The sequence below is a fragment of the Mus caroli genome, unplaced genomic scaffold (genome assembly GCF_978045245.1).
Source record: "Mus caroli unplaced genomic scaffold, Mus_caroli_1 scaffold_18, whole genome shotgun sequence".
In the NCBI taxonomy this organism is placed as follows: Eukaryota; Metazoa; Chordata; class Mammalia; order Rodentia; family Muridae; genus Mus; species Mus caroli.
This window is the reverse complement of record NW_028227273.1, coordinates 67,559,204-67,585,904: the sequence shown is the minus strand read 5'-3', so window position 1 is coordinate 67,585,904 and position 26,701 is coordinate 67,559,204. Positions and strand designations below refer to the sequence as shown.

Genomic DNA, 26,701 nt, shown 5'->3' with positions numbered 1-26,701 from the left:
CAACCCCACACCTCTACTGCCCAGCACTCAAGATCCTCAATGTCTCAGCTCTAGTGATGAAATGAATTTGGAAGGACATCTGTTTCTCTTTGTCCCTTATTTATCTTGTGTCTCAGATATGGTCCTTTGACAGGCTATGGGATCTGGGAAACATGTCAGCTGGCATCAGTAGACAGATGTGACTCATCACATATTGCAGCAACCATCTCTCCAAGTCCAGGCAAGGGGCAAAGACACTGGCAGACAGCAACCACCATGGCACAATCTCCATTGCTGGGCATTAGGGGTAAGAGAAGATCCGGGCACAGCCCTGAGACTAGAAGATGAGATACACAGTCCATTGCAGGGCAGGGCTCACAGTGAGCACAGAGAAGACAGTGGACTCGGCTTTGGGTGAGCCTTCTATAAAACAGGAAGACAGGCTGAGCATCCCTCATTCAAAATGCTTGGGACCAGAAGTATTTCAAATCTCATATTCTCACTCGTTTAATGGAGCATATTGGGGAGTGGACCCATGTCCAAACATGCTTCATGTGTACCTTATACAGACAGCCCCGAGAATAATGTTATGTACTTTAAAAATAGGTGTGCATGAAACAAAGCTTTATGGTGTGGGGCTTCCCCTTGCACTTCATGTTTGGAAGCTGTGATGGTTTGTATATGATTGGCCCAGGGAGTGCCACTATTAGGAAGTGTGACCTTGTTAGAGTAGGTTTGTCACTGTGGGTGTGGGCTTAAGACCCTCATCTTCAATGCCTGGAGGTCAGTCTTCCACGAGCAGCCTTCAGATGAAGATGTAGAACTCTCAGCTCCTCTGGCACCGTGCCTGCCTGGATGCCGCCATGTTCCTGCTTTGATGATAATGAACTGAGCCTCTGAACCTGTAAGCCAGCCCCAATTAAATGTTGTCCTTCTAAGAGTTGCCTTGGTCATGGTGTCTGTTCACAGCAGTAAAACCCTAATTAAGACAGAAGTATTTTCAATTCCTGGTTCCCAATTAGAACTCAATCTTTGAGGGGTGGTTGATTTGGTTTCCTACGGTGGTCTGTGTCTTAGCGTTGTCATGGCTGTGATGAAGCACCATGACCAAAGCAACTTGTGTTTATTTGTCTTACATATCCTGAGTCACAGTCTGTTGAGAGAAGCCACAGTAGGAACTGAAACACAGGAGGAGCCTGGAGGCAGGAGCTGATGCAGAGACCATGGATAGCTAGCTTATTCCTCATGGTCTGCTCAGCCTGCTTTCTTATGTTGCTGAGGACCACCAGCCCAGGGGTGGCACCATTCACAATTGTCCGGGCCCTCCACATCAATCACTAATTGAGAAAATACCCTACAGGCTTTTCTATAGCTCAGTTTTATGGAGGCATTTTCTCAATTGAGGTTCCTCTTCTTAGATGATTCTAGGTTGTACCGAATTGATACAAAACTGATCAAGCGCAGGCCTTGGCACTGAAGAGGCTTTTGTACACAGCCACCATGCTGCTACTCCCAAAGAAGAGTGGCAGAGTCCATTCTATACCTTGACAAAGCCAGAACAATTATTTGGGGATTAAAACCTTAGGCTCTGGAGCCAGATCACTGAGCCCCAAACCTATTTCTGCTACAAGGTGCCACGGACCACCCCAGTAGGGCACGGGGTTATCAAAATAACTGAATAATTCTTAATTGAAATGGGATCAACACAGTTAGTTAGACTACATTTGGAACAGCTGACCTGATAAGATCGTTTTACTTTAATAATTTTTAAATCTGAGGACTGTCCAGCGAGTATACCATAAGGATAGTTTAGGCAAGATCTAATTGCCAAAGGAGTGCTCTTAGATTCCTTAGGCTTTTTTTTTTTAAAAAAAAAAAGAACCATGTTAGTTGCAGCAAAATGTCTAAATAACCCTGAAAAAAACATTAGAAATATTATGTGAAAGAGAATGACTGACATAAATAGGTTCCACTCATCCTGCAGTAAACCAGCTATTAACAGACTCTTTTGTAAATGTATCAGACCTGTATCTGTGAAAGAGCTGTAACTCATTAGTTAATTGTTTCCTATAATCATAAAATGGTGAGACTATGGAATAATCATAAAATTTTTCTTGAGTTTTCCAAGGATCATGTACTGAAGCCCCAAAACTAAATCCACATTTAAGCCATCTTGGACTATCACCTGAAAGCAAGGATATTCACAATTTATTTATTATTGTCCCGATATTCTTGTGGACATTCTTTCAGAGGCGTAGTTTCTTTTGGCCTTATAGAGGTTTCATTATAGTTATAATAACACAAAATCATTATTGAAAGCTCCCACATTAATCTTTTACGATTGGGGGGGGTGCCAGGGTCTATCTGGAGCTTCAGAAAGAAAAGTTCTATAACTATTGGGAAGGCAGCCCATGGGGGGTATCCCCTTTAAAGTAACACAGATTGGGGCAGAGTCTGACATTCCCTCATATTTAATTACAGAGGAAGTCAAATGGGGGGGGGGAAGTCAGCGTGTCCCCCTAGCAGCTCAGAGTCATGACTCTGAGATGCACATTATCTCCCCAACCCATGGGATGAAGAAGTGAAGGATGGGGAACATAGGCTCAAGACGAGGTTGCAGAGGCACAGCATACCTGCATGGCAACCACAGCAAGCATAGCATATTTTCTACTGATGGTGGTTTCCCGATATCAGAGATTATTTGTTGTGCTCTCTGGGTGAGTTTCTCCAGTTGTCCCCAAGTGGGTGGATCTCTCCCTGTGGTCGATGACAGTGCAGGAGGAGCCGAAGCCACCTGTGGAGAAGGGAGATCAAGCCTCTTCATTCTCTTCATGACTTCTTTTGCCTTCTTTTCCTTCTGGGTTCTTGATAGAGGTTTTCTGGCGGAAGGGTCCAATAAGTCTGTCTGGGATCAAGATTGGGGTCTCTGCATTCTGTGGAAAAACACATGCATATCCTTTTCCAGAGGTGGTTAACACATCTGGCCCTTCCCATGTGCCTGTTAAAAGAGCCTTCCACATTACTAAAGGAGTAACAGTAACTGTAGGGGAGCCCAATGCTTTTGCATAGGGGTAAAGCCTTTATCATCTGTATTAAGGTGATTACTGGTAAATAAAGCATGGCTTAATCATTGATGAGGTAGTAATGACCACTAGATCTTAATCTCTGAAGTTGTACCTTAAGATTTCGACAAGTCCTTTCTATGACAGCCTGACCTTGGGGGGGTTATATGGAATGCCCACTGTATGCTCTATGCCCCGTTGAATGCAAAAGCTTGAGAAGCCAGAGCATTGTCAGTTTTAATTCTTTCTGATACACCTAAGGAGGGAAACCACATAACAAGATGTTGTATGACATCTTCCACAGCCTCTCTGGTTCTAGCACTAGCCATAACCACATGATAATAGGTATCTACAGTAACATGTACATAGGCCAATTTTCCAAATTCTGGGACATGAGTTATGTTCATTTGCCACAAACCTTGAGGTTTAAGGCCCCTTGGATTAACTCCCACTTTTAATGAATGATATGCATCAGGACAATGTTTACCATCCTTCACAATTTGTCTGGCCTGTTCTCGAGTCAAACTGAACATCCTTCTCAACGCTAATGCATTCTGATGATGTGAGGCATGTCTTTCCAATGCGTGTTCAACCATCTAGCAATCACGTGTTCCTTCGTTAATAAATCTGCCATAACCCTATTGTTGGAACAACATGATGTACTAACCAGAACCCCGGAGCTCTTGTCTCTAGCTGCATATGTATCGAAAGATGGCCTAGTCGGCCATCAATGGAAAGAGAGGCCCATTGGACTTGCAAACTTTATATGCCCCAATATAGGGGAATGCCAGGGCCAAAAGAATGGGAATGGGTGGGTAGGGAAGTGGGGGGCGCTATGGGGGACTTTTGGGATAGCATTGGAAATGTAATTGAGGAAAATATGTAATAAAAATATCAAAAATTTAAAAAAAATCTGCCATATCATTTCTTAAAGCCAACAGACCTGGCAGGTCAGTATGTCCTCTGATATGTCCTACAAAATTTTTTCTTTTTCTTGATTGAATTATATTTTGCAACTGAAGCAAGAGTGTTATAATTTTGTAATTTCCAGATATAAGAGCTGTCTCTATATCAGGAAATAAACGAACTACATATTTTGAATCTATATAAAGGTTAAACTCTTCAGGCATGTGTTCAAGGGCAGTAATAACTGCAATAACTTCCGCCTGCTGTGCAGAAGTTTCTTTTGCCTTTTTAATAATTACAGGTCTATCTTTTATATAAATAGTTGAAGTTCCATTAGATGACCCATCTGTAAATACCAAGATGGCATCAGAAATGGGTTCCAATGCTATTTTAGAAGGAAAGATTATCTCTGTTTCTTCTACAAACTGTAATATAGGGTGTTGAGGTACATGATATTTAGTTTGTCCCATATCATGAGCTAATGCCATTCCCCAATCATCCGCAGTTTGAAGTAAATACTCCAATTGCTCCTTACTATAGGGAATAACAATTTCATGCATTTCTTTGCCAAATAATTCCCTGGATCTTATCCTCCCTTTAATAATTTAAATTGACTACACATAAAAGGATAAGACGATACCATTCTTACTTGAATATGAGGGAGATAAATCCATTCTAGCACGCCTTCTTGCCATATACATGCAGTAGGGGTGTAAGATGTTTTAAGTATAATAAGGGACCAGGTTTTAGATAATCTATTTGTTTTACTTTTGTATCTTGCATCTTTTGTTCTATCAATTCTAGTTGTTTTAAGGCTTCTTTTGACAGCTGTCTCTTAGACTTGGGACCAGGATCTCCTTTAAGAATTTCAAATAAATGATACAACTGTCCTGTGGTAATTTTCAAATAAGGTCTAATCCAATTAATATTTTCCAATAATTTTTGAAAATCATTAAGTGTTTTAATTTATCAATCCTAAATTGCAATTTTGAGATATGATATATTCATTATGAATTGTTTTTCCCAAATAATTTATTGGCCTGTTATGTTGAATTTTATCAGGGGAGATGATTAGTCCATGTTGGGTCAATACCTCAGTCATATTTTTCAAAATTATTTCAGTTATATCCTTTGTTTTTTTTCTGCTATAAGAATATCATTCATATAATGTAAAATAAAAGCCTTTTTATACTTAGCCTTAATGGATCTTAAAGCTTGATCTACAAATTTCTGACAAAGAGTAGGACTGTTCTTCATACCTTGGGGGAGGACCTTCCATTGATACCTTTGAAATGGCCTTTGAAAATTAACGAAGGGAGTGCTGAAGACAAATCTTTGTGTGTCTTCTGTAATTTTATAGTAAAAAGCAATCCTTTAAATCTATAAATATAACATAATAACCCTCTGGAGCAGTTACTGGGGATGGGAGTCCTGGCTGTAAAGCTCCCATATCATGCACTGTCTTATTAACAGCCCTAAGATCTTGTAAGAGTCTCCATTTGCCTGATTTTTTTCTTAATGACAAACACGAGAGTATTCCATGGACTGCTAGATTCTCCAATATGTCCTAATTGCAGTTGTTCTTCTACTTCTTCTACTAATTGTTCTAAAGCCTGTGTCTTTCCCTGAGTTAGGGGCACTGATTCAGCCACACAGGCTCATCACAGATCCATGAAATTTTATCTGCATCAGCGGCCCCTATAAAAAATGCTGCTCATTCCATTTTTCATCTGTGGTTAACTTTTTCTTTTCTTTTCTTTTCTTTTCTTTTCTTTTCTTTTCTTTTCTTTTCTTTCCTTTCCTTTCCTTTCCTTTCCTTTCCTTTCCTTTCCTTTCCTTTCCTTTCCTTTCCTTTCCTTTCCTTTTCTTTTCCTTTCTTTCTTTCTTTCTTTCTTTCTTTCCTTCTTTTTTTGAGACAGGGTTTCTCTGTGTAGCCATGGCTGTCCTGGAACTCACTCTGTAGACCAGGCTGGCCTCAAACTCAGAAATCCACCTGCCTCTGCCTCCCAAGTGCTGGGATTAAAGGCATGTGCCACCACTGCCGGGCAATTTTATTTTCATTTCCCCTAAGATATCACTTCCCCATAAGGAAAATGGCAGAGAGGAAATAATGTAAAGTTGAAAAGTACCCTCTTTAGGGGGTGGGAAAAAAGAAGAAAAAAATAGTAAAGTACCCACTTTATCTTCACATTCCCAGGTCAGGGTTTTTGAACTTTGAGCTACATTGGGAGCTAGCTTCAATCCCACCAGAGTGGAGGTGGTATGAACTATAGGTCGTGTCCCAGGTCAGTCTTTTCCTGCAATGCAAGACCTATCTCTCCCGTGTCCAATAATCCTTGGATATTTTTTCCCTCTACTTTTGTAGTTTTTAAGGATCTTTGTCCAGTAATTTCTTGAGTCCAAGCTGCCACCTCTAAAGAGCCAAACCCTTCACCCCCTTTAGTTTGTTTTAATATTGGATTGGGGAGTTGTATATAAGGAAGTAGTATTATCTGAGCTACCCATTGGTTTTTATGTAGTTGTATTGTTTCTTTTAATGGCTTAATAATAATTTATACCTCACCCTGGAAATCTGAATCAATTATTCCAGGAAGAACTTCAAAATTTTTCTTATAATTTGAATTTCTCCCAATTATAAAACCAAAGGTGCCAGATGATAGTGGCCCTTTAAATCCTGTATCTACTAATTGCATTCCCTCATAAAGAGAGAGTATACTATCTTTGTCTATTATAAGATCTAGTCCTGCACTTCCTGGTGTTGCTCTGGGTAAGCTTAAGATGTTAAATTCAGGGGCCAGAGGATTCAGTTTTACTTTCCTCTCTCTCCCTTTCTCCCCACCCCCTTTTTTTATTTTGGGGCAGAGGGTGTGCCTCTCAACCCATTTTTTGTCTCCTCACCTTTCAGAGGGGTTCCATCCTCATGAAATTTTGATTTACATTCATTTCTCCAATGCGTTCCTTTCTTACACTGAGGACATAACCCCGGAGGTTGGTTTTTCTTATTTTTATTTTTTGACATCTGTTCTTTTTTTTTTTTAACAGTTGCAGCTCATATGTCCTTGCTGGCCTCAAGAAAAGCATGAAACCGAGGCCAGCCTGGTTTGCAAAGTGAGTTCCAGGACAGCCAGGGCTACACAGAGAAACCCTGTCTCGAAAAAACCAAAAACCAAAAACAAACAAACAAACAAACAAACAAAAAACCCACCCACCCACCCCCCAAAAAAGAAAAGAAAAGCATGAAACCTTTTGGTTTCTTCCTCCTTTTAAGTCCTGAACATAGGTGCTGACATGTTGCCCCTGCATCGCAGCAGGCCATGCCCTGGACCACGGCTGGTGAGGCATCTATACACACTTTGATGGAATCTTGCATGGTCCCTGTTTTTCTGATTGATCTAATTAGTTCCTGGTAGAGAGTTTTGGCATTTCCCCATGCAAGTTGTTTTAGTAATATGTCAGGGCCCTTAGAGGGAGGAGGCATCCTGCCTAGTGCTTCTTCCAAACTAGCAGTAACATCTTCATGCAGTTCATCTTTGTTTGTTTGTTTGATTACTGCTAACACAGTTGTCTTGCCATCAGCAGGAGGGAGCCTTCACAAGCAGTCACTGCTATCTTAGAAACTTCTTCCAGTTCTTCCCCTTTTAAACCAGCTTGTTCCTGAGGGGAGGCATAGTCCTCTCTACCCAACAGCATTGACATAGTAGGTTTATCCGCCTTTTTCTTAACGGCTAAATTCCGAACCACTTCCCTTGCTCTATCCTCATATTCTGTCCTCCATACTAAAAACTGTCCTGGGCTAAGAGTGGACTTTGCAGTCTGATGCCAATCATAAGGAGTTAGCCTCATGCTACCCAACATTTCCACAATCTCTCAAGTGTATGGAGCACTCGGACCCATGCTCTTAACAGAATACTGTAGTTCTTTAAGTGTTTTTAAAGGAAGAGGTTCCCATTGGGATGTCTCTCCTTCAAAATCTGTTACTGGGAAGCAAAAGTCCAAATCTCCCTTTCTCCTGGCTTCTTTCATGGCCCCTAAGAATCCCCTATCAGTTGGCGTTTCCCTTTCGAGCTTGACTGATCTTGTTTTAAAAGCAGGAGGGGCGGTAACTAAGGCAAAGATGTCATCTATTTCTGTCCTAGGAGAATTTTATCATGAAAACAATCCCCTTCTTTAACAAGATCATACTCCTCTGCTTCATTATCCAATTCTTGTTGTTCCTCATCACTTACCCAGTCATCTCCTGGCTGTACCTTCAGGAGATTAGCGGTAGGTGAGGAAGTATTATATGACTTCGTTTGTGTCGTCAGAGGAGGGTGCCTCTTCTGCAAAGGATTCCATTTCTGGATTTTCTGAAAGGAGGTCTCTGTACCCATGATGAGAAGGCTTGAACCGGGACCTGGGTAGGGCCATGGCATTCATGAACTCTCCTCATCTCTAGTCCTACCTTTTCCCAGTTTTGTAAAGACAAGCTTCCTTCCTCTGGGAACCGTGGACCGACACGCAGTACAAAGTCATAAAATGCTGACAAACTCTTCTTTAAGGTTGTAACACCTCTACTTTCTAGCATATGACTCAATACTGCCAGGAACAAGCCTCTGTTTTTGGACTGTGAATGCCCCATGATTTTTACGTTCTTGTTGTCTTTTTTTTTTTTTTTTTTCGAGACAGGGTTTCTCTGTATAGCCCTGGATGACCTGGAACTCACTTTGTAAACCAGGCTGGTCTCGAACTCAGAAATCTGCCTGTCTCTGCCCCCCGAGTGCTGGGATTAAAGGTGTGCGCCACCACGCCTGGCTCATATCCTTGTCGTCTTAACTCGATGTTTCTCTAGAGAGGAGTCTGCAGCACTATTGATGAAGTCCTATCCTTTACCTGAAAAAGAATTTTGAAAAAAGTAGAGAGAAAGCTTACCTGCTTCGAGTTCCACATTCGGGCGCCAGCTGCCACGGACCACCCAAGTCGGTTATGTGGGTCCCTGGAATGAGGGTCCTCGAAGCTCGGTGGGTAAGGATTCGGTGGTGGCAAACAGAAACAAACACAGAGGCAGTTTGAATCTTAGTGTATCCTGCAGCTCTCAAGCAGGGGATTTTATACATTAAAAAACCAAACATTTCATCTCTTAGAAACCATATCCCGTGAAACAATCACAAATACCAACAAAAATCGTTTGGCACAGTAAAACACAAAAATCATCCAAGCATTACAACTCTGAAACTATGTATTCAGTGAATCACAAACAGAACAGGTAACATCATTATTAATATAAATCATCAAAATATAACAATTCTAAAAGGATGTATTCAGTGGGGGCTGTTGTCCAAGGCTAGTGGCATATTTTCAGGAGCAGGTTAATAAATCTTTAACAGTCAGTGCTCTTAACCTCTGAACTAACTCTCCAGCCCCGTGGTCAGTTATTATTTAACATCTAGTGCCTGATTTTTTATAAATCTTCAATGTTTAAATTTAAACTATTTTAATTCTTTCTAATTAAGGCTTTCTTTACCATATATCAAAATCTACCACTGATGACACACATGTAGCCATATGAAATTTTATTGTTGGGAAAGTTTTTATCTATCATACTAGGTTTTTTTTGTTTGTTTTTTGTTTTGTTTTGTTTTGTTTTGTTTTGTTTTGTTTTGTTTTTGTTTTGTTTTGGTTTTGGTTTTTGGTTTTTGGTTTTTGGTTTTTCAAGACAGGATTTCTCTGTATAGTCTTGGCTGTCCTGGAACTCACTTTGTAGACCAGGCTGGCCTTGGACTCAGAAATCCACCTGTCTCTGCCCCCCACCCCAAGTGCTGGGATTAAAGACGTGCACCACCATGCCCAGCTCCATACTAGTTTTGTAAATGATTTAGAAAGTAAAGCGTTGGTTTCCCTGGGGATAAGGTCATGTTAATGGCCCCATCTTTAGGGATGGTTTCTTACCCATTATTCTCCCTTAAGATCTTGGCCTAGGCTACCAGGAACATGTAAATAAGAAAAGGAATAAGAGAAAACAAAACAGATGGATTGCCATGAGAACTACCGCTCAATATTTTTTTCTCCATTGAAGAGTTCCACAACCGGTTCCAGGAGGCCTCCCCCTTTTGAGGTCAATCGCCTCAGTCTGTGGAAGTTGTCACACAGATCCTTTGAGTGACTTATTTTAATCTCTTCACACCTCAGTTTCCCCAACCGTGACGAGAATTGTCATAACTTACTTCACACCGTGGCTGAGGAGATTCAACAGATGACCCGTAAAATGACAGCCGAGCCAGGCATGGCCGTAGGCACAAGCACTGGAAACCCACAACAGACCTGTTCTAGATGATGATAAGAGACCTCACAACACATAAAGTGGCTTGCATCTGCTAGCTCACAGGCATCTATAAACTTTAGTGCAAACCTACAGAGAGATTTGAAGGGTGACTGGCCTCTCCGAGCAGTGAGTTTGGAGGGAGATTTTCTGCTTTCTGCTCTCCTGTGTAACCCAGACTAGTTCAACCATCAGAACCCTGGTGAGGGTTCTCAGCGGAAAACTTTCTTTTCTTGGTGCTGTAATAAGATGCCCTGACTAAAGAAGCTTAAGGGAGAAAGGATTTATTCTGGTTCATAGTTGAAGGTACAGTTCATCACCATGGGGGGTAGGGGGTGGGAGTGGGGGGAAGGCGAGGAGCCAGAGGCAGCCACTCACATCCCACATCACACCCACAGCCAGGACTAGATGTACTGGGTGCTGGTTCTCAGCTTGCTTCCTCTGTTTTCTTCAGTCCAGGGCTCCCTGCCTAGGGAATGGCACCACTCACAGTTGAGTCTTTGTATCAATCAACTTAATCAAGATAACGACCACGAGGGTGGCCAGAAGTCCTTCTCCCTGTTTAGTTTACACTGTGTCAAGTTGACAATGAACCCTAACTATCACAGTGGTTTTAATAACCAGGATTGTTTCTGGATTCCAGTCTACCCAATCCCCCTCCTAAACCAAACCAACCCAACCAACCAAACAAACAAAGAAACATAGGTCAGTTAAGTCACTGGACAAAGTACTGGAGCAGGGAAGATCAGCTGCAGAGAAGGTGGAGAGCTGAGGCCCAACGTCCAACCTTTTTCCTGGGGCTACCCAGGAGCCCCTAAAGAAGAGCCCCTTAGGGCTGGGAAGACGGCCTTTGGAAGAGCAGCCAGTGCTCTTAGAGCCAAGATGCACAGGTAAGTGCAACAACTTATGGTAGATATTTAAAAATCATAGATTGTGGGCTGGTGAGATGGCTCAGCAGTTAAGAGCACTGACTGTTCTTCTGAAGGTCATGAGTTCAATTCCTAGCAACCACATGGTGGCTCACAATCATCTGTAATGGGAACCAATGCCCTCTTCTGATGCGTCTGAAGACAGCTACAGTGTACTCATATTTTCAATAGCAGCCCACAGGTGTCACGAGGGTCAGCTGTCTTGGGTGGACACTATCCAGACCTCCTGAGGTTTCTGTTACTCAAACAGCTGTTAGCATAACAAGATGACAGCTTCAGTCACATAGCAGGCCAGATACACTTCCTGCTGCACAAGTTGGTGGTGGGCTCTGCTGTTGCCTAAGATCAACCAACTCATCAATAAGGAGCTGCTGCTGCAAGATGGCAGCTGCATGGCCAACAGGAGAGTAGAAGGTAGAGATCGGGTAACGCCAGACAAAGAACTGGCTCCATTTTCAGCTGGGAGGCTGGGAGATTTTGCTTTATGAATTGCATGACCTTGCAGTTTAAAACATTATTTTCTATTTCTGAATTTCCCATTAGATATTTGGGGATTGTGTTTGACTGTGGGTGGCTGGACCCTGAACACCAATGTTGCAGACAATGGTTGCAGTGGTTCCCACGAACAGAATGGGTTGAAGCTGAGAGCACACTGCTTTCTTTCAGGCCCATGATTCCGCCTAATGCCTCACAGAATGGTTATTAGCCTCTCTAAGCTCATGTACTGGGAACCTTCTCCTTAAATTCAACTTTGATGGTAGGGAGTTGGAGGTGGGACCTTTGGAGATGTGATGGACGTTAGAACAGACCATGAAGCAGGGCACGTGTGATGGCTCTAGTGGCTTTACGGGCAGAGGAAGTGTTATGCAATGCCCATTTTTCTTGATGAAGCTCAGAGAGAGGAAATGGTGAGCTTCAGTCCCACTGAAGATCACTAAAGAAGCCTGGAGTTGATGTATTTGTTTTAAAACCTACTTGGGTTGTGGGTAAAGGTGGCTCCGTGGATAAAGGCTCTTGATGCCAAACATGATGACCTGAGTTTGATCTCTGGGATCTACGTGGTGGAAGGCAAGAAGTGATTCATGCAGATTCATGTCTGCCATATATGTCTTAATACACACACACACACACACACACTCACACACACACTCTCACACACACTCTCACACACACACACACACACACAACTCACACAAACACACACATATACACTCACACACATACACACTCACACACATACTCACAACTCACACAAACACACACACTTTCACATACTCACACACACACATACACACACTCACAACTTACACAAACACACTTACTCACACATACTCAGACACTCACATACTCACACACACACATACACACACTCACTCACACACAACTCACTCACACAAATACACTCACTCACTCACAAACACACACACATACACTCACACACACTCAGACACTCTCACATACTCACACACACACATACACACACACACTCACACACAACTCACTCACACAAACACACTCACTCACTCACACACACACACACACACATACTCACACACACTCAGACACTCTCACATACTCAAACACACACACTCACATACACATGTAATAAAACTATTTAAAAAACTGTACTTGTTTTACTGGACTTGATAAGCAGTGTTTCACTGGCACTGAGCTTTCAAAGACTCATCATGTACATTGTCTTTCTGTCTTCAATTTACACATCAAGATGTGAGCTCTCAGGCTGGAGAGATGGCTCAGAGGGTAAGAGCACTGACTGTTCTTCTGAAGGTCCTGAGTTCAAATCCCAGCAACCACATGGTGGCTCACAACCACCCGTAATAAGATCTGACACCCTCTTCTGGTGTGTCTGAAGACAGCGACAGTGTACTTATTTATAGTAATAAATAAATCTTTCGGCCCCAGAGCGAGCAGGGTTGACCGGAGTGAGCAGAGGTCCTAAATTCATTTCCCAACAACCAGATGCAGGCTCAAAACTATCTGTACAGCTACACTGTGTACTCATATATGTAAAATAAATAAAAAAGATGTGAGCTCTCAGCTGTCCCTGCTGCTACATCTTTGCTCCAGCATCATGGACCCTAACCCTCTGAAACCGTAACCCTCAAGTTAAATTCTTTCTCTTGTAATTTGCCTTGGCCATGGTGTTTTACTCCAGCAATAGAAAAGTAACCAAGAAAACTTTCCTTTCCACTCCTTCTCTTCTTTTTGATTTTTTTCTTTCTTTTTTAATTTTGAGAAAGGGCTTTACTATATCACCCAGATTCGTATTGAGCTCAGGACGCCCCTGCCTCCACCTCCCAGGTCCTGGGACGTTTGTAGGCACCCACCACTACCTTCAGATACCCACTTCTTTCTCTTCTTGTCTTTCTTTCCAGTCTAGGTTCTGTGGGCTCAGATTCTTCCATCTTCATAGCCCAAGGGACAAGACGTTCTCTAGCAGATCCTATGAGAATGGGCCAGAGAAGAACTCTGGCCTGTGCTGGCTCACATGCTGTTTGGCAGGGAAATCAGTGACTAAGGACCTGAAGTACTGTGGTTGGTCAAGACTGATCCATGTGCCCATCCCTAGAGGGCGTAGGGGTAAGGTTTGTTACTTAAAGAGACTCCTGGGAGAATGATAGCTTCATACTGTTGTATTGAGTGATGTGTTTCCCCTTCACTAGGGACTTCTGGGGATAGAATGCCCTCATGCAATTGCAGAGACAAATGGTGGGAATTTTAGGCATGATTAAAAAAAAAGACTCAAAAGGAATACTTTGGATTAAGGAAAAACACATTTTCTAGGCTTAAAAATGAGCGCATCCTTTTTTGCAGTGGGGCCTCACCAGCGAATTCCCAGAGTGAAAAGCATTAGTGTTTATATACATATTTCAGGATGGTGTGGGAGTTGTGTTTCTGGAATTAGAATGCACCCTAGCATCCAACTGCATGTTTAATGTGTTACCAGGCAAGAGGCCGCATTCACTGGGAAGGGGAGCTCGTTCATTGGATAACTTCAGTTCAAATCTTGATTCTATCCATTTCTAGCTGCATGATCACATGACTTAGCTTTGCTATGGTCTCTGCTTGCCAGGTGCAGAATGGTGCTGCTGATACCATCCACCTGAGAGAGAGAGGGACGGGTAGGGCAGAGGAGGGGAGAGGAGAGGATGGGAGTCAGGGAAGGGAGAGGGAGAGAGAATGGGGGAGGGAGAGGAAGGAAATGGACGGTGATGGAACCTAGCGCACAGCAAAGTCCTCTCCCTTTCCGCTGTTATTTTTATTTGTAAACCCCCAAGCACAAATCAAATTAGCGACTGGAGAGTCGGGAGGCAACATGGGAGTGTGGAGGAGAGAGGTCAAGGGTCCTCACTGGTTTGTATCCTTTTCAGGATCAGTGTGGTGTGGACACAGGCAGGGATGAGGAGGGGGCACCCGACCAGTTTCCCTCTGGGGTCAGAAATCTTCCAGGAGAAGATTGGAAAGTTGCTCAGGCTGAGGTCATGGCTCGGGGAAGCCTAAATCAGAGAGAGAGAGATTCCACTTGAAACATTTCACTATCAGCAGGAAACTGCAAAGGCTCCCAGACAGGGGTAATTTACTAGGACAACCTTCCTGACCCGAACACTTCAAAGAGGAAACATTTATTTTGGCTCATGGTTTCAGAGGACTGAGTTGAACTGAGCTTGTCGAGAGAAAGGGCTCATCTGAGCTCACAGTCTGAGGGTTCTGCTCTATACCAGCTCCCTCTGCTGCCTTTCAGCCTAGGGCAGGGTAGCTTTTCTTGGCAAGAGTGTGTGGTGGAGACTAACCAGTCCCCTCATGGCAAGGGAGCAGAGTGGGAAGACAAGTCATGTTGTACTGACCTTCCAAGTATCCACAGTGGCCCGAAGGCCTTCCTCTGTTCCATCCCTGGTAACCATGCTACCTCCAGTACCCACACATTCTTGCCATTTAACAGAGATCAGGAGTTGTATTTGACTAGTCCAGGGGTGAGCATCGTGCAGGGCTTCCTCCTTCCAGGAGTGTGTGACCAGTGCCATCACACGAGGACCCTGTGTCTGTCACCATGAGCATGATCACCTTGTCCTGCAAGTCTAAATGAGCCTGTGAGTTTTGTATTCGCAATGACATCTGAAGGCCTTAGCCCACACCTGCCTTGCCCCATGACCACAGCCTCTAACTCAGCTGCACACAGAGAGTGGGACATTGTGCGCTCCTCTACCGGCATCTCACAGCCCATTTCTGGGCTAAGAATTGCTGCACCCATTGTTGTAGTCCAAGAGACTGCATCCCTGCAAGATCTAGGCTCAGGCACACTCCATCCACATTTTTCCTACTGACTAGCATCAAGAGAAGGCAGCAGGAAGGGAAGAGAAATCAGCATGGCATAGCTTTCCAGGATGGCACCCTGGCCAAGACAGGTAATATTGACCTACAGGCTGGCAGGAGTGGTCCCCAGCACCCCTTAGTCCTATATACCCCAGGTCACAGCATAAGGCGTTGGCTCCTATAACCCTCGACAGCATCCTGCTCTAGTGGTTGGCTCTGTGCCCATGCAGGCGGCCCTCTCTTCTCCCTGGGTTACTTGAGCCTGCTTTTTCTCTTGAGGCCATTTGAGTCCCCTGAGTTGAGTCACTATAACATTTTTGTGACTGTTTATGTGTTAAAGGCTCGGTGTAGACATTTAAAACCAGAATGGTGCAACACACAGGAGAACATTGCATTTGGGCTAGTGAACAGCAGTGCGCCTTTGCTTAGAATGGCATCAAATAGTGAATAAAAGTGGAGAGTCCTGAGACTGCAAAGGAAGGACTTTTGTGGGACCTCAAAAGCACTGGGTAAGATGCTCCTTGAACAGGAAGCTTGAGATTTTACTCTCACAGCTCTCTGCCCAGCCCAGCTCAGGTTTGTTGAACGAATGTACTCTGGCACCACATTAATGTAGACAAGCTTTGAAAATTCATGGTCAGGTAATGTGGGAACACTATGGGAACATACAGCATAAACTCCAGTCCAGGTGGTCTAGTTACTTATCCCTCAGGGGCTCTAAGAGCCAGAGCAAATGGCAGAACTACTCAAGGGAGGAAGTGCTCACAGTCCTCCACTGTGCTTCTCCACTGTGCTCCTCCACTATGCTCCTCCACTGTGCTCCTCCACTGTGCTCCTCCACCATGCTCCTCTTCTGTGCTCCTCCACTGTGTTCCTCCACCGTGCTCCTCCACCATGCTCCTCCACCGTGCTCCTCCACCATGCTTCTCTGCTGTGCTCCTCCACCATGCTCCTCTGCTGTGCTCCTCCACTGTGTTCCTCCACCGTGCTCCTCCATCATGCTCCTCTTCTGTGCTCCTCCACTGTGTTCCTCCACCGTGCTCCTCCACCATGCTCCTCTGCTGTGCTCCTCTGCTGTCTTTTCACCTGGTTACCTCACCACCCACTTTCCCACAGGGCCTCATCTGCAATTGGCTAGTGTCACAGCAGGGAAAGGAGGTGACAGGAGCAGCTCTGTCCACGTTCATAGTAGCTGAGCACAAGGTGACAGCTGTTCACACACAGAGACAGGAAGCAGAACCAGCAGGCTGAAGGCAGGGGCCGCAGGCACGCCTCACCTTCAAAAGCCCTACTTCGGGATATACGGTCTGGCGCGAGTGTCTGTGACGCCATCTCGGCGCGACTCTTCATTTTCTTGGCGTTTTCTGGCTGCTCTGCCGGAGCTATGCCGAAAGTCGTGTCGCGGTCGGTGGCCTGCTCAGACACCCGGGACCGCGAGGAATATGATGATGGCGAGAAGCCCCTCCATGTCTACTACTGTTTATGTGGCCAGATGGTCCTGGTGCTGGATTGCCAGTTAGAGAAATTGCCCATGAGGCCCCGGGACCGGTCTCGCGTGATCGATGCTGCCAAACATGCTCACAAGTTTTGTAACACAGAAGACGAGGAGACTACTTATCTTCGGAGGCCTGAGGGCATTGAACGTCAGTACAGGAAGAAGTGTGCAAAGTGTGGACTGCCGCTCTTCTACCAATCCCAGCCGAAGAATGCTCCTGTGACCTTCATTATGGATGGAGCAGTAGTGAAATTTGGCCAAGGCTTTGGGAAAACCAATATATATACTCAGAAACAAGAGCCTCCTAAGAAGGTTATGATGACCAAAAGGACTAAAGACATGGGCAAGTTCAGCTCTGTTACTGTGTCTACCATTGATGAAGAAGAAGAGGAGATAGAGGCTAGGGAAGTTGCTGACTCTTACTCGCAGAATGCCAAAGTGATTGAAAAGCAGCTGGAGCGCAAAGGCATGAGCAAGAGGAGGCTGCAGGAGTTGGCTGAATTGGAAGCCAAGAAAGCAAAAATGAAGGGGACCCTGATCGACAATCGGTTCAAATAATCAAGATCTTTCTGGGTTCAGACTGGAGGCAGCAGATAGATGAGGAAGAATGGCTTCAAGATCTCGTGTTCTGGGTTCTGTTTGTCCCAGAAGGGTTTTCTGACCATCCTATTGGTTTTCTGACACTGTTTTTCTTTTCTTCCATTGAAGTCCTTGACTCCATTTCACTTGCTTTCTGGGAGGTAGATTGTTTGTAAAATCTCTGTATATATGTTTTCTGTCTTTCTTGTCTTTGAGATCAGGTCTTGTTACATACCAGAGTATGGCCTTGAACTTTGTGAGCCTCCTCTCCTGTCTTAGCCTCTCTCCCTCTCTCTGTCTCTCTGTCTCTGTCTCTGTCTCTGTCTCTGTCTCTCTCTGCTGAAGTTCCAGGACTGCACCACCGCACCTGGCTTCTGTAGCAGTCCTCTTTTCTTTTGACTATACTTCTTTTGCGATGTAGCTAGTGCTAGTAAGCATTTGATTGTCTCTAGTGTCTGACATAGATGTCTTTTCTTCTTCAAAGTTATTGCAGTGTTTAAAGGGTTTTTTTTTATTTTTTTTTTTAAATATGGTATGGGAGGGAAGTGACCAAAATTAAATTTAAATTTACAGCCAGGTAGATCCTTTTAAGAAACACTGTCTCTGATCTTTGAGCTGTTCTTAGAATTGACTATGGTTTGAATCTTTCTCCTATCAGTAGAGATCAGTTAGAAACACCAAATCTGCAGAAATACTTCCTTACTCAAAATCTTAGAATTCTAGGTGAACCATGCTATGTCAGACTTCAGAATAAAAGAAGGAAAAGCCATGTGGCTGGGGGTGTAGCTCAGTAGTAGAATGCATGCTAGGCATGTGTGAGGACAGCCCCAGCACCAAAAAAAAAAAAAAAAAAAAAAACCAAACAAACAGGAAAGCCAGATCACAGATGCAGGGCTAGGATAGCTCAGGTCAATTTAAATATGGCCTTGCTAAGTAACCCAAAGGAGTTAGTCAGTCAGCTGGGAGAATGCTCTGTGAGTACACAGAAGGGGGCGTAGTGAGAGTAGCTTATCTGTTGTTGGGCATCTTGTTTTATGTTTGCTATTTGCTGAAGAGCATTTGAAATGTGTCATTCTCCTTCAATTATGCCAGCATCCATGTGATTCTTCCATACAGTTCTCTGTTTGCCTGTCTTGCAAGGCCCAAGGAGACACGGAATGTGTTGTCTTCCTCGTGTTATCTATGATGGATTGCACTTTTTAAATAGTCAAGGCTTGTTGGTGAGGTGTTGCCAGGAAATAGCTTTCTTTGCCTTTTTTTCTGATTTCTGTTTCTGCAGGGGAAAGCCACTTAGAGTAGAGGTACAGTTGAGCTAGCAATGACTGGACTGATGTGGATTAGGAATCCTGGGAATTTGAAGAATGGGGCTATGTTACCACCTTCCCAGTTATTCTGTAGACAGTAGGGTCTTCCTATAGCTAATTCTTCACCTCATTTTCTGTCCTAGTTGTGAGACAGAATTAACATTAACATTTGTGAATGGTCAGATGTGTCCAGACAATGACCTCTACCTTTCCGCCACTTTATCCCCAAATTCTTATGTGTACAGCTTGGATAGACACAGACCACCATAGAAATTCAGGCTTCTCTTCTCTGGCCACAGCCTGTAGCTGTTTCTAGTCTCACAAGCTCTCATCCTTATAGACCTTTTTAGGTGTGATTTTCGATTTGAAGGGTGATTATTTTGCTAATAATAATGGAATATAATTGTCGTAACAGTAACATTAAAAAAAAAATAAGCCCTACTTCCTAGAGACTCTTCTGTCAGTCAGGGCCCACCGCCTAAACACTCTGCATCCCTCAGAGTAGCACTACATGATGGGTCTGGGTGTTCAAGACCTGAGTCTGGCAGGAGATGGTTCGAAGCAAAACTAACAAGTGCTGCCAGTATGGCGACCAACTTGCAGGGAATTTGTTTTGTAACCGGAAAACACTGATACTCACTAACACAACAAGTGTAGTGTAGTAAAGAATAAATTAGTGACATCATAGACATCAATCCCATATGCCTTCATAACCATGTTGGCTGGTCATTACTGATGAAGTTCGTGCAGGTAAGGACTACCGCAAGCACTTGAGGAGCAGCCCTACATCTGGAATTGCTCAGTTCTGCTGTGATCTGATGGGTCACTGTCACCTTGAGGTACGTGGTTAATGGGTAAGGCACCATGACTGTGTGTACTTTTTCTTGGCATTGGTGATGTCTCACTAAGCTCGGATCTTGTGTTGCAGGAGGAGAATGTGTCGGATTGACCCTTCAACCGGCAGCGGTGACAGCTACGGGTACAGCTTTAGATGCCAGGGAGCTAACGAGAGCAAGAAAGTCAGAGGTGTGCCCTGTGGAATGGTCAGTGTGTTTGCTCAGATGCACATACACGTGTGCACACAACACACACGCACAGACACGTGCATGTAATTGTACACAAGCACATGAAGAAAGTACATCTGGTGGTTGACCACGGTAAGTACCAAGAATACTTTTGCTGCCAAATGAATGTTCTGTTTGGCAGGCCTAACCTCAACCCCACCCCACCTTTTTGTATTTTTTTTAAAATTTAATCCTTTTAAATAAATGATGTGCATGTGTGAGTGCCTGCTTGTCTGTATGTGCACCGTGTACACTCGGGTGCCTGTAGAGTCCAGTGGATCCCCGAGAGCTGGAGTTATAGGGAGTTGGGAGCTGCCGTGTGTGGACTTGGGGAATAGAACCCAGATCCTCTGCAAGAGCAGTGCATGTTCTTAACCTCTGAGCTGTGTCTCCAGCCCCTGTTTTTATGTGTAAAAATATGTAAATGTTATAGTGAGATCCATTATTCTGCATGCAATTATGATGCATGCAATTAACATACATTAATATCTTTAAAAAAACAAAAAACCAAAAGGATCCCCTGAGAGCCGCCTCATCTCTCCTACCACATGACAACAGGAGAAGACAGCCAAGAGAGGAGCTATCACCAAGACCGGAACTGACCAATGCCTTGATTTAGGCTTTCTCCACACCAGAGCTGTGAGATGTGGGCGTCTGTATTCTGTGTGTACCGGGTTACAACAATAGTTCAGCACAGCAGTTTGAGCACCCCAAGAGCTCCATTCTAAATTATTTGTATTACTGTCTCAGAGTAAGCAGTAGTAAGAGGGCTCGGGGTTCATGGCGCAGTGGTAGGGAGTGTGCTGAGTATAACTGAGGTCCTGGGTTTGTTCCCCAGCACAAGGAGAGACTTAGAGAGCAATGCATGCACACGTACATTTTAAATATGTGCAGTTTTTATCTGTCAACTAAAAAATAGAGGGGAGAGGGGGGAGGGGGGGAGGGGGGGAGGAGGAGAGAGAGAGAGAGAGAGAAAGAAGAGCAATGGAGCTAGGACAGCCAGCACCATTCCAAGCTGCTCTTCCTTCCGTCTTTGTTCATGGCTGTCGTCGCTCAGGTGGATGTTCCTGTTCCCTGGTCCCTTCACCCCACACACATGGCCTCCACTTACCCATGCCATTCATTCTTCTTCTTCTTCTTTTTTCTTTTTAAACTGCATGTACACGGTGCACATACAGACACGCAGGCACTCACACATGCACATCATTTCTTTTTTTAAGGATTAAATTAAACAAACAAAAAACAAAAAGGTGGGGTGGGAGTGGGGTTAGGCCTGCAAACAGAACATAACCACAAAAGGATCACATACCAGCCCTGACTTAATGTCTCCTCTGTGCTAAGCACTGTGGCCCGTGGCCCTGTGAAGTGTCTCTTTTGCAGTCAAGAAGCCTGAGATGATGAGTCAGACAACACAGGGACACAGGTCTGGAAAGGCAGCGTGGATGTTTGCCAGGTCAAGCCGGACACTATCTCTAAGCCTACACAGCCTACGTAAGGAAACAGAGCAAAGTTACAGGCCAGGCTCTGAGCCTCCACTTGCTCATCTGTAAAATGGGTTAAATGGTCATGGCTCCCTGCCTGGTGGGAGGATGGGGTAAGATGTTGGGATCACAGAGGCTGAGTGGAGGCTTCTTGACCTTGTCTGTGTCTGGCTCGGCTCCCTCCTGTTCTCAGACAGTATAACACACCAGCTGTGTTCCTTCCATTCCCAGCTGGGAAGAGAGGAGGGGCCAGGGGAGTTGGAAGCCTGGAGAACTGAGTTCTTACCCCGAGAGGCCTCCAAACTCTGCTGACCTTGTCCACACAGTGGCCTGCCTCTATTGTCCTCTGCTGCAGGGTGGGGATGTTCTCTGGACCATGTACTAGGGGGAGAGAACTGGATAGGGGTCTGCTAAGCACTTCCTAGAACTCAGAAGCTGCCTGCATTTGGGCCCCATGCAATCCGGAGAGTGGACTGACTATAAGCTGACTCGGCTCCAACCTGCTATTTACCTGCTGGACCCTGGATGGCCTCTTCTGCAGAAGAGGGTGAACACGAGCAGGCTGCCTCCCATGTGCACAGTGGGCCTGCACATGCCGCCTGGTGAACTGTGAGCAGAAGTGTTCATCTAGACGGAGCATTAAGCAGCAGTCCGACACTGCCTGCCTCTGTCTTGGTAGACCTTGCATAGGTGGGGTTTCCATGTTGGTTTCTGAGGGCAGCTCATGGGTATTGTGAGAAGGAAAAAAAAAGAAAGTTAAAAAACTTTTTTTTAAGTAATTAAAATTGTGTGTGTGTGCTCACTGCTACCCCAGCATAATCTTGTTTATCTTTATGGATACACACTTCTTCTCTCCGTGTAATGGTTGTGGGGATTCTGTTCTCTTAGGGAGTCAGTAAGTGCTCATTGAACACTTCTTGCTTTGAAAGCCTATGCATTAGCTTTCCTGTGCTGTAACAAAATACCAGAGATAATCAACTTCCAGAGAGGAAAGGTTTTTTGGGAGGGGGTCACAATTTCAGGACTGTGATTAGTTAGCCACGTTGCTTTCAGATGCCAGCAAGATACATCCAACTCACCTCTGACAGCCAGGAAGCAAAGAGAAAGAGGGGGACTGGGAGCCCCAATACCCCTTTCAGAGGTAGACCTCACTCTTCCCACTAGGCCGCAGATCTAAAGGTCCTTCCCACCATGGTGACCAATCCTTCAACACGTTGATCTTTGGGGACATTTATCAAAACTGAGCAGTGAGAACACACAAGAAATGGTGGTTTCAAATGTCCCCAGGCAACAGGTGTGACCAGGTAACAGGTCTCCAATGTGGGAGCCACAAAGGCTCTCCCCCACCCCGTGAGGATCCCAGGAGGGCAGAGGTGGCGCTGCACTGTGGTGTGAGCCCCAGTCACACAGACTGGCCCCAGCCACCTGTCCTAGGGTTTTCATCATTGCACCAATATCCCCATCACCGAACTGTTAGGCAATGATAGAAGCACCCATAGAAAGAACTACCGGGAAAACGAATTGCTTAAAAGCCTGTCTGACTTACATCACGTACAGAGTTCCAATGGTCCTTACTACTGTCCACTGGGAGACCTGAGACAGTGACTGGGAGCCTGATGTGGGCCCCAGCCTTGTGCTTCAGCAGCCATGTGACCCTGGGATTGTCATTACTGTCCAGAGTCTCTTTCTTCAAGTTCACTAAATAATAAGTATCCCAAAACACATGCATAGGCTCTGCATGAGGGTTAAGTGGGCCTGTGTGAAGCACTCACGATGTCTACAGAGCCAGCCATAGGGTCTAGGCTTTCAGCAAGCACACAGTCCACGGCAGCCAGGACAATTGTGACAGCAATCAGTTTGTACAGACTAGGAAGGAACTTGTTTACTCCCTGTTCATCATTGTCATACAATCCCTGACATTGGGAAGTGGCCCTGTGGAGGGCCCATGGCTCTTGTATAACAAGCTCATCTCTCAGGACGCAGCTCACTCTGCAAAGCCTACCTCAGCCTATGGAACCAGCATCTTGTTATTCATGATGGGCATGTCCAATACCTAACTATCTCTCAGCAGGCCCACTTCTTAAAGTCTTTCTGCCTCAACCTCACCTTACTGGGGACCAAACCTTCAGCACAAACACCTTTGGGGCACGCTCAAACACAACCAGCCCATAGGAGTGCTCCAATGGTATCTCCTTCCACCATGCTGCATCCTGTCCGGTCCTCCCTGCAGCCATGCTGTCACCATGGCTACCCTCAGCCTCAGGATCAGTGTGAAGCAAGTGAGGGCATAAGCTAGATGCCACAGGCAAGGCTCTGTCCTGTGCTGGTGTGCCCAGTGGCTGCTGGGTGGTCCTGTCGCCTGCTACAGCTGCAGAGGCAAGCCTGCTGGCGCCCCACAGGCCACCTGCACACACCTGTGCTCTTTGGTGGGACATAAACAGCAGCTGGGCTCCATGGGCCAGGTGGCTGCGGGCACTTCTCCCCTGGGCATTGCAGCCACTCTGATTACCCTTCTTGATGAGCCCCTCCCGGGCTGCAAGCTGGGTGGGTATTCAAAGGCTACCGGCCTCTCTCAGCCTTTACTTCAGCTTGCTGCTGTAGACTTCATGGGAGCTGCTGGCGTTGGACTGAACCAGAGCAAGCATGCAGAGAGACTATCCCCAGAGAACTTGTTCCCACAGCCCTCGATGGGGTTGTGAGACCTTGTCTTTGAGTGGGGAGCTGAAGTCTGAGGGCTGTCGGCAGCTGCCAGGTAGGAAGGCCCAGTGGGCTGCTGAGCGTCCTCCAAATCAAAGGCTTTTGCCAGGACCTGTGAGAAGAGATGCTGGCCTCTGCATCTCTCCCCAACCATGCTGAGGTTTGAGCCCAGTGCAGAGCAGAGCTTCAAACTCAACCCCAACCCAGGGCTACAAAGGAAAATATGCAGGTCCTCAGGGGTGGGAGTTGGGCATTGAAGTCCCTTTTTTTTTTAAGCAGTGCCTGCCAAAGTGGAAGTTTGCATTAGTCAGCTGGAGTGGATACAGGTGACATCCATCAGCCGGGAGCTTCCAACGCAGGCTAGAACCTGCTAGAAGAGATCCATATGGCTGATTCAGACTTGGAGATGGCCACTGTCTTATCGCCTCCTCGCACAACCTCTTCTTTGTGCTAGCAGGAGAGAGTGGGTTCTGCTGACTTTCTGTGTGTGGATGGAGACCTCCTCTGACACTTTCTCTCGACTCTCAGTTCTTCCATGTGTCTCCAGACACAGCCACGTTGAGGCACGTGAAGAACACACGCTCGCTTATGAATGGGCACTCTCTAGATTCACGAGCCAGCATCGTGGCTCACAAAGCCTTGCATACAGGAGCATTCCCTCCTGGCTGTAAGTGTGCATAGCACACTGAGTCAGTAAACAGTAAGCACAGGGCTTGTGGGCTACCTGGAGCCTGCTCTCTGTTTCTTATGCCCTAGCAGTGTGGTTAAGGGAGCAAGCTGGGGAGTCTGCAGAGAACATGGGCTCCTTTCCTGAGTTTGCCTCATCTGAATTGTATGTTATTAGGTCTGGGTTGGGAGTGTGCGCATGCGTTATGGGGGCTATAGGAAGATGTTGGTGTCCTGTTTTTACCATCCTCTGTCTCATTCCTTTTGAAATAGGGTCTCTCTGAACTTGTAGCTAGATGGGAGGCCAGCAAATCCCCAGTGCTTCTCCTGTCTCTGCCCTCCACAGTGCTGGGTGCAGGCAGGGGCACAACCGCATCTGGCATTTTGCTTGTGTCCCGAGACCCAAATGCTCTTTGGCATGGAGCTATCTCTCTAGCTCTGACTTCACCTCTCTTTATATTAGCGTCCCTGTGTGTGAAGTAGAACAATCATGCCACAGATAGTGGCTGATGTGGCAGGAATTGTAGGCTAGAGAGTGTTTGGTGAAAGTCTGACTCTAGGCTGTGAGGTCAGATGTTGGAAGGGCTTAGCCACAGAGGATCCAGCTATGAAGTGAGGATGACCAGGGAAGGCCTTGCCCCCAGCATTGTACCAACACATGGACCTGACCCTCAGTAACACCACGACTCACTGCCCAGTGGTAAAGTCATGCCATCACAGTGACAGAGGTTCAGCCTGGCCAGGAGCCTTGGGAGGGCAGAGCACTGGCCTATTCTAACCCCAGCATGGGGTGTGTTTTCACAGTGGGGTTAGGACAGCTGCAGCCAAGATGGCTGGGGGGTTGAGGGATCCACACAGCTTGCAACAGTGAGGTTCAGTCATTTCTGAAGGAACCATGGGATGGCAGGATGGCTCACAGTCTCTCCGATGCCCAGGCCATTGCTGTGCCCAGCACTCATCTCAATGAGGAGTGTGGTGGTGGTGGGGTAAAGCGGTGATTGAGATTCCTGCTCTTGGCAACTGAGTCTGACAGGAAAGCAGATGGCAAAGGAGTAAGTATAGCACAGGTGGGGGAGGGGTGAAACAGCATGGAAGCAGAGTGTGGGGGCGAGGGGGGGTGGCTTCTCACAGTGTCTTCTACGGTGATGTCACCTGAGCATGGGCTGGAGCAGTGCCAGGGGCTGAGCTAGGCTGAGTGTTCTGATAAGAGGCAATGTGGCCTCTTATCAGAATGTGGCAAGCACCCTGAGGCAGGGACAGGACCTAGAAAGAAAGAATGAAAGAGAGAGAGAGAGAGAGAGAGAGAGAGAGAGAGAGAGAGAGAGAGAGAAAGGAAGGAAGGAAGGAAGGAAGGAAGGAAGGAAGGAAGGAAGGAAGGAAGGAAGGAAAGAAAAGAAAAAAAAAAGACCCAGGAGGCACAGCAAGGAGCAGGCAGAACCCAGAGGGGAGATGTGTGGGCTAGAGATGCAGGAGCCACTGGGGGCTCACATGAGGACATGGTCACTGGGGGCTCACATGAGGACATGGTCACTGGGGGCTCACATGAGGACATGGTCACTGGGGGCTCACATGAGGACATGGTCACTGGGGGCTCACATGAGGACATGGTCACTGGGGGCTCACATGAGGACATGGTCACTGGGGGCTCACATGAGGACATGGTCTTTATTTTTTAGACAGACATCTTTAGAGATGGGCCAGCACAGAAAAGGCAAGTTCCAACTGACCTTTTTATGGATCATGCAGCAGATTAAAAATAGGCGCCCTTCCCCCTTCCCGGTATCCGTCTCTGATCCCTGCACTCTGTGAAAATGGAGCATTATTACAGGGAAAAGTTCATAGAAGCTGGCCTGAGAGGGAGAGAGTGTTCAGGATATCCCGGGGTGTCCACAGCTGGACTCACAGGTATCAT

The 26,701-nt window shown here is 45.7% G+C and overlaps 1 long non-coding RNA gene and 1 pseudogene across 1 annotated transcript; one reads left to right on the top strand and one right to left on the bottom strand.

The window, feature by feature from the left end:
* Positions 1-2,242: 2,242 nt before the first annotated feature.
* Positions 2,243-9,086, bottom strand: LOC115029760 (uncharacterized). The gene is made up of 3 exons (XR_003835324.2): positions 8,856-9,086; positions 8,174-8,340; positions 2,243-2,912 (listed from the first exon to the last, which is right to left on the bottom strand). It is a non-coding gene; the product is annotated as an uncharacterized LOC115029760 (long non-coding RNA).
* A 7,779-nt stretch (positions 9,087-16,865) lies between these two features.
* LOC110284313 (STING ER exit protein pseudogene) lies at positions 16,866-17,577 on the top strand (annotated as a pseudogene).
* The last annotated feature ends 9,124 nt before the right edge of the window (positions 17,578-26,701 follow it).